The following is a 17,903-nucleotide window of genomic DNA, read 5'->3' as shown; positions in this document are numbered from 1 at the left end:
CATAGACCTTTATATACGTGAGACTATCAAATTAGTATAACAAATTTCTTAAGAATGAGATTAATCTTGAAACAACGTTTAATTGGGACAACTATGTCTACGAGTATGTATCAAAATAACGAATATTTTTATATCAGGATAAATTGTATATTTATCGTAATCCGGTTTGATTATATATATTTACATGTATTTATAAAAATATATAATTATGTAAAATAATCAAGAGGAAGATAATAGGAACTAGTTTTCTAAGAAACGATGATAACGACGACGGCAAGGACGAAATTCTTTGGATGTTGTTTATACGAGGAAAATTATATAAAATAACAACGTTATTCGTATTGAAGGATGAATCGAGCATGTTTGGGTGTAGTAGAAACGATCCACGTATAATAGAATGATTTTTGTGTGAATCCGTTGATGTATGCGTGAAGATTTATGGCGTGTACGTGAACTCCGATAAACACGTGGTCGTCAGCAGTTAGTGAGGCAACTTCTCGGGAACAGATTTTTGGTGATTTCAAGAAGAAACGCGTCTAACGCGAAGATCGCAAAGACGCTTGCTCGCTCGCTCGCTCGTTCGAAAAGCAATATAAATCTTTCGGAGTCGGACAGAACGTTCCAACTTTTTTCGTGGAAATTGTTGTTGAGGGACGCGCGAAAGTGCTTGGAACATCGCTAGGGCAACTCTCAAGAAGACTGCAGCACGAGGGAAGAATGTATGTAAGAAACGTTAAGGTGTGTCGAACTACCAGGTTGGAGACAGTTCTCGATCCTCGCTGCTCCTTGTTTTTCCGTAAATTTTAACTTCGAGCGAAATTCTCCTTCGGGATTTATATCGTTCTTTCAAAAGGATTTCGTCTCCGAGGTGTATCGAAACTTCGATACTTCGAGATATGTTTCTTAGATTATACGATGTTTCTTCGCACCGTCACAACAATCGTCCGACCGATTGAACGCGACAAGAAATTAACGAAGTACGCATTCTATGGTCGCGTCCAAAATTCTATGCAATCTTTGAAATTCGTAACGTCGTTGGGAGAACAACGAGAGAACATTTTTTATTTCATTATTGACCAAGTTTCTTGCCAATGTATTGCATATATATATATATTATATAGCAACGTCCTACTTCCTCAAAGCGAATATATTTCAATTTCTCCATTGTTTTCATGTCCGTTGCGAATTTGTACATAACAGAAGGCGAGGCAAAGTAAAATCGTCATCTTATCGTTCGCGTTGCATAGGCTATTTCGTCAATGCGTAAGCGCGTTATCATTCTCGAAGAAAAATATTCAATGATTCGGATACAAAATATCGGATAATTATTAATCGATGGTATTTGGACGCGTTCTTCATTGTCGTCAAATAGAATCGGTCTATGAACGAATTTGTCACGAGTTGGGAATTAAATACTTATACCACAATAAGAAGTTCGAAAAGGATTAAGGGTGTTAATGCAATTGAAAGGACTTACCATTTATGAATGCGAGTCAGAAAGGTAAATCGAACAGAAGAATATTCCAAAGGCGTAAAACTTTGGACCGAAGACGTTCGATCGGGTCCGACCTCCGAATGGGAAAGCAACGAGGTAGGTACACTTTCGAAACCAGTTTCTGTCTATGAGCGATAAGTTTTTTTCTTAAAGGTTTAGCACAAAACACTGATCGTAGGATAACATTCGCGATATTATCCAATAAGAATAACAGCTCTTAGTTGCACTCTTTCACGTACACTCGATCCATTATTGCGATGCATGGAAATAATGGGATAAGAGAACGAAAGGATCATGCAAGTGACACGTGGTTGTTATGGGTGCGCGTGCGCGTACGATCCATGGCGCGAAACGTAGAGATGGTTACGATACGAGAAGATGATAATATTAGTTATTTGAGTCGACGACGCGTAGATCAAGTTTCAAACTCGTAGCAAGCGACAAAGTTTTAGGCTGAGATTTACGCGAGTCTCGACGCGCCTTGATAAGAGTTTTTTATCGAGCGTCGAGTCGAGACCGCGCTCGATGTCGCAGCAAATTCATCCTCGCGCGAGGGAACAGGCCTTGGGAAGGTACGCGCAAGGTTCGAAGGACCACCACCGCCGAATATCTATGACAGAGGTAGCACCAGGACCGTTTCGGCAAGAATTCCGCGCGATCCTTGGACTTGCGTTCGCTTCGATCCGCGCGTCTCACCTTGCGGAGAGCGAGTCGGCAGGTCGGCCATGCGACGAGGAGCCACGGGCACAGGTCCACGTTCGCCACGAGTTTTCCCCTCGCCCCTCCCCTCCCCTCTCCTATCCGTTCTTCTCCCACCCTTTATCCTACTGCTACCGCCGACAGCACCAGCATCCAACCACCTCCACCACAGCTTCTCTCTCTCTCTCTCTCTTTTTCGTTTCTTTCGCTGTTGTTAGCCTGCTTCTTCGACCCTTCTCCCCCTCCCTCTACCTCTATCTCTACCTCTACCTCTACCTCTACCTCTACCTCTACCGCTCTTTCTACCTCTCCTTCTTTCTTTTATCTTTCCTCGTCTATCTCCTTGGAAGATCTCCCCCCCACTACATCAGCCGCTCTACCACCTTTCCTCCTTGCCTTACCTTACCTACCCACAGAAATCGCTCGGCTTCCCTACTTTCCTCTCTCCTAGTCAGGTAAAACACGCAGGTATACGAAAGAGAAAGATAGTACGTTCTACCTCTCTCTCGTAAGACCCTTTCTGGCCCTTCCGATAGCCACTGTCCCCCCCCACGATCAGACCTACAATCGACGGACCCGATCCTACACACACACGAACACACACACATACACCCGGAGCCAGGCAACATTGCATCTCGGAAAAATACCACTTCTTCTTCTATATTTCTCACTAACTATTTTCCCCCTCAACATTTTACAATTAACTTTATATCATTTTATTTGTAAAAATGCTTTCAAATGTCATTGAAAGTCATCACTGAGATAAGACGATCGCAACGAAGATATGAATTTCGAAAGAGTCCGGGTGAAAGGCCGATACCAAGGCGAAAGGAACGATTATATGAAACAACAGGCTAAAAGTACTTCTCTCGCTGTTATTTGCCTTTTAAACGAGAGCAATTTTAACAGAGCAAACCGTCAATTCAACTCGTCTCCGTAAACACTTTAGATAAACGAAATCGAAGACTATCATGATTTTACTTCAATCTTCGGTACAACGCGTTTCAACTTTCCTTTCTTTTCTTTCCTTTTTTTTTTTTTTATCGAAAGATAAAACTTTATAACGTTTATCTACGTAACGAAGATTATTTGGGATTCAAAAAGTGATCTAATAAAAAATAAGTCTGTCTTCGAATGCATGCAAGATAATATTACGTAAGAGTCACGTTAAAAGGATGCAAAAATGTGTGTATTAAAGTTTTAACTTTATTAATTCGTCCTGATAATTACGAACACTATATACATAATTCGAAACGTAAAATTAAAGCATAAAATAAATAATAAATGATCTCACACACAATAAAACCTCTTGCGGGTATCTTGTCGACAGAGGGGTGGTTTCTCGACCTCAGCAGGTGCCTGACCGTCTCGATAGTTTTATAATACAGTATCCGAAGACCTTCATTTACAAAAAAAAAGAAAAAGAAAGAAAAAATAAGCAAGCCGTTGTATTCTTAGTCCACCACGAGTTAGTTCGTCATTGTTAAAACTTCGGCATTGTTCCTTTCAAATGGTCTGACTATTCCTGCGGTATTGTTTGGTACCAAGCGAGCCCACCTCCGCAGGAGGGGGTCCTATACGATGGACTTTGGCGCGTTAATACGTGTTACAAATCAGGAACAATACTGCAACATTTTGAGAGTAGAAAGACCTTCGTTGATTCTGCACTTTTACGCATAACTTTGGGCCCTTTTAGTTGGCAACGCATCCGTTTCTGTTCTCATACGTGTGGTAGGACTTCAAAATGAGAATAAGTGCTTGTTTACCCCATGGGATTTCTATCTATGAGTTTAACGATCGTCCCCCTGTCGATTAAATCTTTTGACAAATTTAACAGAGTTCTTCTTCCCTTTTTAATAAATACGATAAATTTTGTTGCTTTTTGGTCTAATGAAATAAATTCAAATTTAAAGATACTTATAGTTTCATTATACTACTCGTACTTTGACATTTTCATACTTTCTTTTTACTGTAGCAAAATACTGTAACTGCTATCGCAGAATTTCGCGAAGAATAAACAGGTGGTTCCATCCGTGCGCGTGGGCCTAAATTTAGCTGCGACATAATCTCTCCTTCCCCTTCTACTTCAACGTTTCTTTTTTCAGCTCTCTCTCTCTCTCTGTCTCTCTCTTTCTTTTACATAGAACGTGCTAGCTGTTAAGTCAGCCACTTTCGCGCTCGCATCAAAGATCACTCGTGAAATCGATAGTTAGAAATAACTTTGAGATGATCATTTTCAATGCTCGTTAATATATTTCGATATTTTATTATGTATTATAAACGTGACTTCAAATCAAATTGCGATAACGCATTAAGCTTAATCGTATAAAAACATTTATCCCCCGTGCGATTAGAGTCATGGAAACGTACGAGATACGCTCGTGCATTACCGAGCACGGTTATGTAATTACAGACTGCACGTGTGTGCGTCTTTTAGTTTTATTACTCGACGTCGTTTCGAAGAATCCGACGGAGTCAACGTATTTCTTAATTTCGTTTGTTATCGAAAAAGAATGTTTTATTTTTTTATTTATTTTTTTTTTTTTTTTAAATAGATTTATTTTGTTTCAATCGATTTTATACTACGCGTTCCATTCGACGTTTTCATTGAGAAGTTTAACATCGTCGAAGATAAGTAAGAAAGAATGAATGTAAAAAAAGAAAAAACAAAAAGAAACATCGAAGTCTATCGAAAGCAAAACACAGAGATACAATTGAATTGGACTCGGCAGGGAATTATCTCGCGCCCTTTTCTCGTGACTGCGATTTACCGGCACGAGATGAGCAAGACTTTATTCGCAACCTGTTTCATTCCGTGATGCCAGGGAGAGAAATGCGCCGGGCTCTGCATTCCTTCTGTAACCTCGGGGAGTTTCGCCTTGCCATACGCGAATCAGATAAAACTGGCATGAAGCTTTTATAACTCTGCCGTTCTAAAAGATTTTTCAAGCGCAAACGTCCTAAATTTCTCCAGAGATATATCGTCGTCTAACGTGACAATGATTTTTCGTTAAGATAAATCGTAATTAAAAAAGAAATGAAATTAAAAAGAAAACAACCCTTCCTCCCACAAAAAAACAAAACACAAAAAGATAAAACCACCGTTGTTCGTGCAATTAATTATCGTGAAACATGATTTTGATTATTTTTTTTTTTCCTTCCAATTTCAATCTTAATCGATTCGTCGGCAAGAAGAACGTGCCACGAGAATACAATAAAGAGTGGCAAAAGTGGCCCGAAAAGGATGCTTTCGCACCGTTGCACGCAGCCAACTCTCTCCCTATGGGACTTATATTAGGCATACCATGGGGCATAGAGAGACTAAAATACAGTCCAGAAGAGAATACCGGTTCGGATGGTACAGTGGCGCCGCATTCGATTTTTTATACTTCAAATGGAAATTTTCGGGTTGGCTCCTCCTTCTCGTTCTTCTTCTTCTTCTCCTTCTTCTCCTTCTTCTTCTTCACATTTCAAGTGGTTTTATTAATATGGACGTTCGTTATTATGATTGGGATAGATCATCTAATATTTTCCCAAGTCTTTTAAGTTCTTCAAATTCTAATATTCAATGTTGACTTATCCTCTTCGTTAAACCTTAAGCCTTATTTTCTACAATGAACGAATATAAACCGATCATCTAGGATAACATAAGATTGGTTTTATAGAACATTATCATAAATTAGTGCTTCCGAGAACTCGTTAATAGTAATCTAAAAGATAAAATTATTTGATTTAATCCATTTGTATATTTTAGATCCATGGCGTCCGTCTTGCTACGTGACTCCAACTGTAATGAATCCCTCGTATACCTTGGCGAATTACAGCGAGTCATGCCCTCCGACCAAATACATCTTCTAACCAAGCCTCCTGCTACAGGTTCGTGCAAAAGATGCACCTTGAGGATAACACCATGTGCCCCGTACGGTGTCGAGGTTGAAGTTTATTTTTTGTTCTTTTTGCTTCTCCTCCTTCTCTTTTCATTCTTCTTCTTCTTCTTCTTCCACTTCTACTTCTTCTTCTTCCCTTCGTTTTTTTCCCTTTTTATTCTCCTCTTTTTTTTTCTCTCCTCCTGTTATTTTTTCCTTTTCCTTTTACCTTCTCTCCCGTGTCTATACCACCCTTTGTTCACAGTCCTCTGGTTTCTCGCACGCATGCGCATCCTTCGCGTCATAAAAGGATCCGGGACGACGGGCGCCACTAACGTACAAGAACGAAAGAATTTTATTTTAGGAAAAGAGAGGGAAAAGTGAAAAAATGTTAGGGGGGGAAGGAGGGGGAAGATCGTAAATGAATTTTTCATTTAAAAATTGACCTCCCACGAATCGTCCCACGACGAGCGCGTCAATATTTGCAATAAAGAAAAGATTAGAGGAGACTCGTAGCCGTGTGTCCTCCGTTTTAGCCAGGTGCAAATGGGAAAACAAGAAGAATGATTGGAAATAATTCTGGATATGATGAATCGGTATGGAACGGTTTGTTTCGTTCTATCTCATTAGAGAGTCAAAGAAATATAGAAATAGATAGATAGATGGATAGATAAATGGTTAAACGGATAGAGAGAGAGAGAGAGAGAGAGAGAGAGATCTGTTGAAACTCCTTCGTTAGTAGGAAAGAAAAATTCTTTCGATTCTCTTTCGGACCTACACCTTCTTACCAACCCACGATGTTTGATCAAGCGTCCGACGTTCGTCATCACGGACTTTTATGGAGGTGAGGAAGGGATGTTTGTACTTTCAAATGCGTTTAAAATATCGTACCTAATGTGTCAACAGGCAACTACGACCAACTCCGTCTGTTATAAAGACCAACAACTTATGGCGTTATACGATGTGACGACTTATAAAGTCATTAGTGAGAAGATTAGAGACGTTCATTCGTTAAATTTCTCTTTGGAATATGCCATTAAAAAATGAAAAAGTCGTATCTTCTTTCGAAATTATTCTTTGCTTTTTAAGCTTGGACGGGCAGCGCGACTCTTGGAGAGATCGTTGTTTTTTCTTCTTTTTCTTTTATTTATTTTTTCCTTCTTCACCGTCCTTAACAAAATACCATCGAATGCAACGATAAGGATCTCCGAAAGAAGAGGCAGGATTTTTTGGTTGTTTTCTTTTAGAAATCGTTTTATCTAAAGATTCTCGGTATACCTATAACGAGGATTGAAAACGTTTTTACCGTATTCCTCGGCCAATTTCTTGACACACGTCGAGCAGTTTACAAAAGCGTATCGTTCGGGACAGCTTTTTGCTAAGGAAAGTCAACGGCGCTCGGCTCGGTTTAAAAGTCAACGAGGAAGCTGCTTTCGAACGGACGCGAGGAGGAGGGGGGGTGGCGGGCGGACGCTAGCCGCTTCCGAAAAAACGGATGCGCCCTCGAGATTTTTTTGGGAATTAGTCCGGACAAAAATCGGAATACGCTACCAGATTACGACGTGCCGTGAGTAAGGACCCACCAGAACCAAAACGTTAAGCGTTCACTGCAACCAAAAGAAACGTCGAATAACAGGTTGGTACACCTGCCGTTCCAATGAAGATCTCGTATGACTTTTTTCTCCAAAAAGATCTCGCTCGCTCGTACGTTCGTTCGTTCGTACGTTCGTTCTTTCCCCGTTAGAAAAATCATTCGATCGATTCTATTGTGTAATTTTTTGTAATATGAACGAACAAAGTCAACGATCTCTAATGTTACCCTTTTAGAAAAGTATCGAAACTCGTATGGATTTGGTTGATTAAAAAACGAGCTAACGTATTTCTCTCGTTTCTTATGAAAAGCGATCGAGCTCTCGGCTGATGACTTTTTGGGAACGTCAGTTCGGATCGCAGAAAAGTCTGGGCACTTGGTAATGACGAGGAGAGGCACGGAGGGTACATCACCTTCGCGTGTTTACTTCTTCGGCAACCGGTTTCCTTCCTCTTTGCTCCGACCGGTTCGGTTCGGTTCGGTTGGTGTACCAATCTCCCTTTCCTCTTGGTCTCCTCTTGTTTCTTCCCAGTTTCCTCCCTTCTTCCTCGAACCTTCTCTTTAGATCGTTCCGTCCCGTTCTCCCGCTCTCGACAGCGCGGTATTCAAATGACCTCGGATGATGAATAAGCCCGTCTCTCTCCCGTCTTTGGCCCGCTACGGTAATTGCCGCTATTTCTGTCCTTATTTTTGCCCAGAGTAGTTCGTACACTCGCCATGTTCCTCTTCGTATACACGCACGCGGTAACTACGTGCCGTTCTTTCCTTTTTATCTTTTCTCTACTTACACTGGATCTTGTAAGAGAGAGAGAGAGAGAGAAAGCAACTACGTGCTTCGGTATACCTCGTGGCGGCACCTTATCTCGAACAATTTTGCAAGAAGGGCGCGAATAAATTGCGCGGGAACTCGGTTGAAAACGACAACGACGACGACGACGACGACACTTTCTGCCTAGGGCATTTCGATTTTTGCTTCGAGATTTTTTTTTACAAGCGATTTTACAGTAAATATTGGAAATAAATTTTCTCTGAGAAAACACGAAAAGAGAGAGAGAGAGAGAGGGAGAGGGAGAAAATACATAATTATGCTGACATTTCTATTTGACATTTATTTACGATGTAATTAATCGCTTGTTTTTCTTGATTAATTTGCAAACCGTATCGGAAAGAGAAGTCCTCGCATGCGTCGTTTCTCGTCGTTTGCAAATGAATTTCTAATCAAGAATGACGCATATGCTCACTCGTGTCGTTGCGGAGGCTGTCGAATACGCGAAGGAATTCAATACCCACGATCGCGTGACACCGACGTTTAGGATTCAAACTGAAACGAATTTATATGACGTTAGATCGTCGTAATCGCACTCGTTCAAATTCGAATAATATATTTGCATATTTGGTAAATAATTTTGTTGACAACTGGAACGTATCCTCTATACGCGTTGCATCATTTTTCCAAGAACCTTTGAGAAAATTTGATATTAACGAATTGGAAAGTATTCCGTAATCGCGCGGATACTTTTAACGCTAAAGGGTATAAAGAAAGAAAATCAAAATAACGATCATACTCATCAACTCGGCACGATCTCTTCGGGTAAAATCATTGCATGTCTGACTAAAACCAACTATTAGTATTATATATACTTACACCAGCGCATCGGTTCGTTGCGATCTCTCTCGAAGAAACTCGCGGGTATATAATCGAGCGAAGGATTCAACTCGTTTATGTACCGTACTTTCCTTCGTGATTTATTCTTTGTTTATAATATCGACGAATCGTTTAAAATATCGTACCACCTCATCCTAGATAGATAGTAAGTTCTGTGAGAAATTGCTGACTCAACCGAAGAGAGGTGTCTGTGTGTCTAGCCGAGTTCGCCCACATTCGAATCTATCTCACAATCGGATTCAATTCTATATAGGCAAGTTCTCTATTCTGTTTAGGCGTACAAACGGTTGCTTAGAAACGCGAGAACCAACTGAGATTAGGCAACAGTCGCCATTTTATAATTGTTCTCGTCGGTTTACTTTACCGTGCTACCCATTTTTCTCTTAACAGGTCTTTCGACATAGCATTTAACCGTTCGTTCCTTCGTTCCTTCGTTCGTTTCACGCGTTCGCCATGTGTGTTTCGCATGATCGGTTCTTATAATTAATAAACGATACGATATCATGAAATTTTTCAAATATCGAATATAGATAATTTGACGATAAACTCCATTATAGTGCATTTGCGTCTCTCCAATTGCTTAAGAAACATGCCAGTACTATATAAACTGCTATTTTAGCGAGAATATAAACCACGCGATGCAAGCTTCGAATTCATTTCCAAACATTGAGAAATATCAGAATAAACAAATATTCGAGTAATGAATTTTTGTGCTCGACAATAATAATAAAACGATTATAAATCAGACTAATATCCAAGTAATAGTAATTATTAATATTCGTCTAATCGGTAGATATGTTCAATCTATCAGTAAATTTGTTTTATCTTTCGCGCAAACGTATTATGTGTCTGTATCAACAATTGAACGCTAAATATTAGTTTAACTTCTATCGCATTTTATAACTTGTATATCAGTTACCGAATGATTTACACGATTATCTGTGTTTGAATATATTTATGTGCTACCATGCATAAAATGAAATGAATAAATGAAAACAGAATACATATATATAAAAAAAAAATCAATATTTAATAAAAGAAGACAACATTGATGATAATCGAAAGGATAAAAAAATACTAGATCTATATAAATTCTTATTTCAATGGAAAATCATTCAAGGAGTTTTCATCGACTAACCAAATGGTGCCGGAACGAGACCCCATTGGGCCGAACTACAACAACAATAACAAGGATTACAATGAAACCCAGGACAAATGCGGAACAGATAAAATCCTATCGTGGTGACTTGTAAAGTCCACCACCAATCTCTCTTTTATTTTATTTTGGAGGGAAGAGTAGAAGGAGAAGTAGAAGGAGGAATCGACGACGACGACGACGACGCCATAAAGCAAGAGCGAAAGTCGCCCCTTAACCGATATCATTCCTTCCTTTCGTTTTTACGTTTTACAATCCGCGAATCCCTTTATAATATGTATCGCAGTGGTTCTTTTAAACTTTTAAACGAATCCCATTACCGATGTGCAATGAAATATGAAAACGACATTGATCCGAATTCCATAAATTATTATCAAAAATGTATAATAAATCATCGCAAGAGTTAAGAATTGAATAAAAGTAACTGCAGTATTTGCAACGTTGCAAAAGAAAATCTAAAAAAGGAGAAAAAAATAAACCTGAATACCCGGATCGTTTTCTTAAGACGAAAGAATAAAAAAGGAAGAAACAAAATATTCATTAAATGAAAGCGAAGAAAAAAAAAGAAGCATAGTTTATGGTCCTACCTAAAAGGTATTAATACCTGACCTGCCGATCGGTGCCAGTCTGCCCAAGAAGGGCAGAATACCTTTTCCACCGACAACGTGCTAATAACATTAATAATACATAAGAATGTTCTCGATTTTATGGTGGCAAATTTAAAAAATAACCTCAAAAAAAATCAGACGATTTAGAAAAGGGACAATTCTCGAAATTTTGTTTACCTCTCGAGGGGTTCGGGAGAACCATAAGAACCACTGATGTATCGTATCGAAAAATAGAAAGAGTACATATATAAAATGAATAAATAAAAAAAGAGAAGGAAGGTACGCGTGGCTAGACAGAGAAAGAAGAAAGGAAGGAAGGAAGGAAGGTAAATATATATGGTGAACGATAGGTAATATAAAGTGGTAATGTCGAGAGTACCATGAAACATAGCTGATTGGGCGGGTTTAGCCGCGCCTTATCGTCTCTCCCTCTCTCTCATTCCATATATTCTATCGATCTCTCTTTTATTCTCTTCTTCTCTCTCTTTCTTTCTCGTTATTCCGTCCAGTACTCGTCGACGAGCACAGTCCACGACATGAAATCGGCCTTAAAGCGACTTCATCGAGACATTATTGCACCTCGGACTCTTGCAAGCGATATCTCATACGCGTTATCGGCTGCAAAAGGTAGGGTAGATTACCGTGCTGCCTCCGAACAACGTACCAGAATAGAGAGAGAGAGAACAAGAATGAAAAAGGTATAAAGTATGTGCGAGAGAGAGAGAACAAACTATCTTCTTGTGCAGCCTAACATTATGGCATTTCAAGTACGGTTACCATCGTACTCGTTTATTCCTGTCGTTTGAAGGACACTTTTGAACCTTTAATCCTAACTTTTTCCATACCTAATTCGATCGATTTTTGTTTATATTCGATAATTAAACAATTAAGATTTATCTTAATTGTTTGTCATCTAGGTTGTTATTCGAATAATTCGTGTACGCTAGTTCGACGAGAATCGTTCAGGATCTTCTAAAGTTATGCAAACGATAACGTGATAAAAATATTTTACGTTACACCTGGCGATAAAATGAACGAACGAACGAACTCGCCCCAGCGAAGAGAGAAGAAGTGCAATTCGATTATTCGTCAGGCAGGGCTCATCTGCGCATCTATCGGAACCTCGTAACGGCCAATAGGAGACATTACTTTCCACGGATCGAGATAGATTTTATCGTAAAGCAGCTTTATTATCATCGATATTTTCAACTTGATGTTTGTTCGAGTCAAATACGCTGCGATAGGCTTATTTATTTTTTTTTATTTTTTACACGGTTACAAGCTTTTACAAGATTATCTACTACTACTACTACGTCTTTTCGTAGTCATTTTTACGCAGAGATCTTTCCACGCGAGGACTAATCGATGATAAGAAAAATATCGATCAGGAGAAAACGAAGGACATCGGAATACCTTACCTTCGAATATCTTTCTATCCGTTAGTGCATCTATGCGTATGTTACGAGAACATAATTCATTGTATTACAATCACTATGAGTAAGAACTACTAAGGATGTTACAAAGTAAAGAATATTGTTTCGCAAAATGGAGAGAAAAAATGGAAAAGGAAGAAAAAGAATCAGGAAAAGATGTAGCTAATGCAAGCAAGATGGCATTCCACGAAACAAGCGTGTGCCACGTCGAGTCTTCGTGTTCACCTCGAAGACTCGGAATGTCAATAGCTAGGCATCGTCATATGTAGGAATAATATCGAGTTCTTTATGGGTCGCCTTAACAGTACACATGCCCCCGTAGTCGTTCGCCTCGAGAATATCCGTACAGTTCTTTTTTAACCGTGTATACCTATATATATGCACGTGGTTGCGTATCTCTTTTGCCAGATGGAGAAAATATACAATTTAACCATAACGATTGCTTAACATATCATATCGTTTGAAATGATTTTCTTTGGATACACGAGGGGAGCCAGGCATAAAATAATTGGCTACATTAATAAAATCGATATCTGACGTGTTATTAGTCGAAAATTAATAGCTGTTATTAGCTCGAATATTATCGTTTGAATTAGAAATAATAATGGATAATTTATAAATCAGTCTATCGAGAAAAATAATGTGTTTAGGAGTGTTAGGAAAAAATGAGGCAACATTTAAACGACGTTTAACAGGATCGTTTTTAACAAAGACTTGATAAGTGAGTATCCGTGAAAATATATCGTTGGGTCATTCCGATCTTTCGTCGAAGACACAACCGTGAAGTTAAACGAAAAGGAATGTGCCTTATCCCTTATGGATAATATCAACTACATAGTCGTATGTTCGAAGAGCGATAGCATTATCGATTGAAATCCGTTCGAAGAGTACAACGTTAATATACACGTATATAAAACGAGTCTCGTGTTTTATTTATTTTCAAACAAATGCAATTACATTTTCCTTTCCCCCTATATTTCGAGTTAAGATTGACGACCAAGTTCATCATTTTTTTTTTTTAAAGAAAAATCAACGAAATAGAAAAGAATTTTCGATGTATCGGTACGCGATTTATAAGTCACGCGGAATAATAAAAGATTCAGGAAGAAATACGATGCTTTTGGGCGATAATTAATACGTGACGTAATTCGATAAAAAAAAAAAGGAAAAATAAATAAAATCGATCGGTATGGCAAGTTGTATTTTAGTCGAACGACAGGATCAGGTGCGTAGGCGTTCACGGACGTTGTTAACAGCAAGGACGAGGAGGATCCTTTTTCTTTTTGTTTGAAGAATCCCGAGGGTTCTATGTAATATATAGGTACACATAGAACTTGGTGTGAAGACTTTTTAGCAAGCCGTGGCTAATCTTCGCGCCTTGTAGTTAAGTTCGACAGTTGGCAGCATTGTTAGTTCGCAACAACGATAATTACCAAGCTCGCTAACGGGCCCCGTATGTATTGGTTGTCTACTGGTCGAAGCATTATCGTTTCAGCACGGATTTTAGCTTCTCTCTTTCTCTCTCTTTCTTTTTTTTTTCAATCCTTTCATCTCTTTTTTACCCTTTTTTCTTCTTTTTTTTTCCTTCATCCTTCTACCCAACTAAGCTTCGTTTCGACTTCTTTATTTCTTCTCCTTTCTTCTTCTCGCTCTTTCCTTCTTTTTTTTTTTCTTTTTCCTTTTGCTCCTCTTTATCTTTTCTCGTGCACCACTTCCAATACAACACGCTCAGTTTGCATGTCGATTCTCACCTCTGCCAACAACGGAAATTACCTTCTTCTTCTTCTTCTTCTTCTTCTTCTTCGGAAGAGAACAAACTACCGGGCCACCATGTACATACTCCGTTTACTTTCTCGTACTTTGTGAAATCTGTATATTCATTTGTATATGTTTATTTGTCTTTTATTAGTTTTTTAATATCCTCAACTTATGTTCAAAATGAATGGATACACCTACTTGTGAACAAAAGTATTGCAAAAGATGATACGTTTCCTGTGGTAAAATGGTGAATATGTTACATGCTGTCCATGTTTTGTATAGTTACAAAAAATAATACTTTGGAAAAAAAAATATTACGATCGATCGATCTGGGAGATAACGTTTTGTTCGTAAGCATGTGAAATTTTCTTAAGGACTGTTAGAAATCGAGTCTTCGTAGAGTCTTTGGAGTACGGAATATTCAAAAGGAAAAGAGAAAGAGAAAGACATACTGAAACCATTGCACACGACTAGTAGAAGTGTCGTTTGAAACGAGGTCGATTGAAACTGTAAGATAAATTAACTGCGATCGGGAGGAACAGACTGCGAAATTGCATGGCCTCGCGAATAATTTAACGAACTGACGTTAATCATCACGAATCAAAGCTTGCGACTAATACGAATAAATTAAAGTTACGAAATAAAAAAGAAATAAATGAAAAATATATATTTTACTCACCGAAATTGTTCAGCATCATTTTTCTATCTTCTCGAAATACTCGTTCCATCTTCATTCTCTTCGTTTATCTTTTCGTGCAAGTAGGATGCAATGATTATGCGAGTGCCTGGAAGCGTTGTTCAACGCGATCGTCTTTCTGCTTGCATAGATTACCAGTAAAACGTTCGAAATCGTCGCTAGGGGAGAACCGATATTAGATTTGCGAATGATGATCGCGGTAGAATAAGAAAAATCGGGACTCCTTAAGGTATAATTTGTTATTCAGCGGCTCGAGATAAAAGGATAAATCTCGAACAAAATAGGTAAGATAGAGAATTATATGAAACGTGTACAACAGGCGCCGTTAGGACGGGTCCGATGAATATGATCGTCGTCATTAAATCGTTGGAGTTAGCTTTTACTGATCTCGGATGGATCATCTGTAATATATATATATATATCTTCCAGTAAGGCGTTGAATAAAGTAAGGATGATATCATCGCGCCTGAAATATCTATAATTTCTAATATTAGAGTCCCGATCTTGTAAATTTTGTCCATTTTTTGTTCTCGTTCTTGTTTTAAAATCGATGCACAACAGAGATCGAAGTTTTACACGATTCGACGTAAACCTGAAATCAAATTAGATTATAATACGTACACACATAAATTCGTCGCTTCTCGATCATTTCTCGATCGTCGTATACATATCGCGCGTGAGTTTGTCATTTTTTGAATATTTAAATTTACAAATGTTTACGAATGTGAAATTAGAAATATATACGTTGATTTTCCTTTGATGACAATTATTTACAGGTATGTTGATTCGAAAAATCTTTGGTATTTGAAGATCGAGCTGCCTAAAACGTTTGTAAAATAACATTACAGATCAAAACGAAAATCTTGAAGGCTATCTTGTCTCATTTTTCTCGTTCCTCTTCTCTCTCATTTTTTATTAAGGGAAGAACGCCAGCGGTTTGCCGCGGTATCTGCTGCTTTGGTCCAGGATAATTATTTATGTCAGATAGGATCTCGACTGGGGTTCTACGTCGGGAAACAAAAGAATTCGGCGATGGAAAGGATAGGAGGAACTAAAAGGGAAGGAAGAGGATACTGGAAGGTTGTGCCGGAGGATCACCGAGCTCTATTCTTCTTTCTAAGATCTAAGAAAGACTCGAGAGAAGAGGAGAACTGGCAAAAGAGAACCTTCATGGAAAAAAGAAAAATAGGCCGACTCGAAAAAACCAAAGATCCTTGAAAATATATATATGTATATAATACTTTATTTATTTGATTGGTATATAATATAAATGACAAACTCTACTAAAAAAAAAAAAATTGGGAACGTAATTATCGTGCTTCCCACTGTCGCTAAATTAACGACCTATTTGCATGCGACGTTATTAAATATAATTCATTTTCTTTTTTTTTTTTGTCCGAGAACAGCGGATATATAGAAACATAAATGATTATTTTCATGAGATGTAACACTTTGTCTTGTTGGTGAGCATTGGAATAAGTGATTATAAATCTGTAAATAAATAATTAATATACTTATATATACGACTTGTGTGCTATAAATCAATTTCTTACGAAATTTCGATAAATGAGTCAACTTTTGCCTATCTATCCTATATTACATAAACTATGATATAATATCATAATATATTTTATTATGTAAGAATACGATATCTTACTTCATTGACATTTTGTAAACAACAGTAAAAGAAATAGATAAGCTATTTTTATAACGCAAAATTATTCTACAATTATTTGAGTCTTATCTCGCATTGTTATAATCCATAGTAATCTCTCTTCTTTACGAAAAGGTCGTGATAAGAGGTTTTGTAATGCGAGAAAACGATGAATATATTTTATTAACGTGACATTTAGGAAAGATTGTAAGACGAGAAAAAAAGAAATGCAAAATGATTTAATGAAAGAAAATTATTTAGACACGCGATCCCGATATACCTATGTACATTATATATAATCTTTGATACTACTGGAAAATCTAGTCTTACCAGTTACGATACTTGGCGCCAGTTAACCCATAGACACCGTTAATCTCGGCAGGACTACGTTGGTATATAATTGTAATGCATTTACCATTATACAGTATATATAATACATATAAACGTATATATACTTATATAACATATTAATACATTTTTTTATTGGCGAAGCAGCAATTTGAAGAAAAGTTCGTTTATGCAACTAGAAAGTAAGGAGATTATATCGATAGGAGGAGGGAGGATGGTAGAAAACGATGAAGCAAAAATCTCCAAATACGAAAGAAAAAACGATATTTACTGTATAAAACGTGAGAGAGAAGCTTCGACCTTCGATTCTTTCGATTTTAGGATAAAAGAAAGCGGTATTCGGAAGGGTAACGAAAAGAGGAAGGTCCTGCCGTTCACAGCATGTGGCGTTGTACCCTTCGCTTGTAAAACAACTTGTAAAACGCGACTCCGAGACGAGTCTTGTCAGCTCTGCTTTCGTAGTGGCGCTTATCTCGACGGCAAATCTATTGGCTTGTTGTGTTTCAAAAAAATACTCGACTCAAAGAAGAAAGGATATCTACTCTTCTATCCTTTCCTTTTTTTGTTTTTTTGTTTTTTTTTTTTTATTAAGAACGATTTTGTATCAGTTAAAAAAGAAAAATTATTCGTTGATGCACAAGTATATATAATATACGGTGGGTATATTACCATTGCGTAAATTTGTACGATAAATAAAGTTAGATTAGTTATAAATAACAATTTTATTCTTTATCTATTCATTATGCCGTTATTAAAATTAGCCTTTCAGCCGTAAAAGAATTTTACAAAAAATCGCGTATAACATTTATAACTTTGTACAGATTTATTATACGCATTTATTTGAAGCAATATTATTTAGAAAGAAGACAAATTTTTCTTAGAAGAATAATTAGTGAAACAACGTTTCTCTATATCCGAACAATAATAATAAT

The 17,903-nt window shown here is 37.8% G+C and overlaps 1 protein-coding gene across 2 annotated transcripts in view; it reads right to left on the bottom strand.

Moving 5' to 3' along the window:
- The window catches only part of LOC122521157 (epidermal growth factor receptor), a 110,192-nt gene that overhangs the window by 43,265 nt on the left and 49,024 nt on the right, over nt 1-17,903 (bottom strand). Inside the window, exon 1 of one of the 2 annotated variants that reach the window (XM_043641648.1) lies at nt 1,478-2,192. The exons of the other annotated variant lie outside the window; for it this stretch is intronic. The gene's annotated coding sequence lies outside the window, so the exon portion shown is untranslated. Of the gene's footprint in view, nt 1-1,477; nt 2,193-17,903 lie in introns of those variants that run through there. 2 annotated transcript variants of the gene reach the window in all.

Source organism: Polistes fuscatus, unplaced genomic scaffold (assembly GCF_010416935.1).
Source record: "Polistes fuscatus isolate 324 unplaced genomic scaffold, CU_Pfus_HIC Scaffold1, whole genome shotgun sequence".
NCBI classification, from domain to species: domain Eukaryota; kingdom Metazoa; phylum Arthropoda; class Insecta; order Hymenoptera; family Vespidae; genus Polistes; species Polistes fuscatus.
This window is presented reverse-complemented; position numbering and strand designations above follow the sequence as displayed.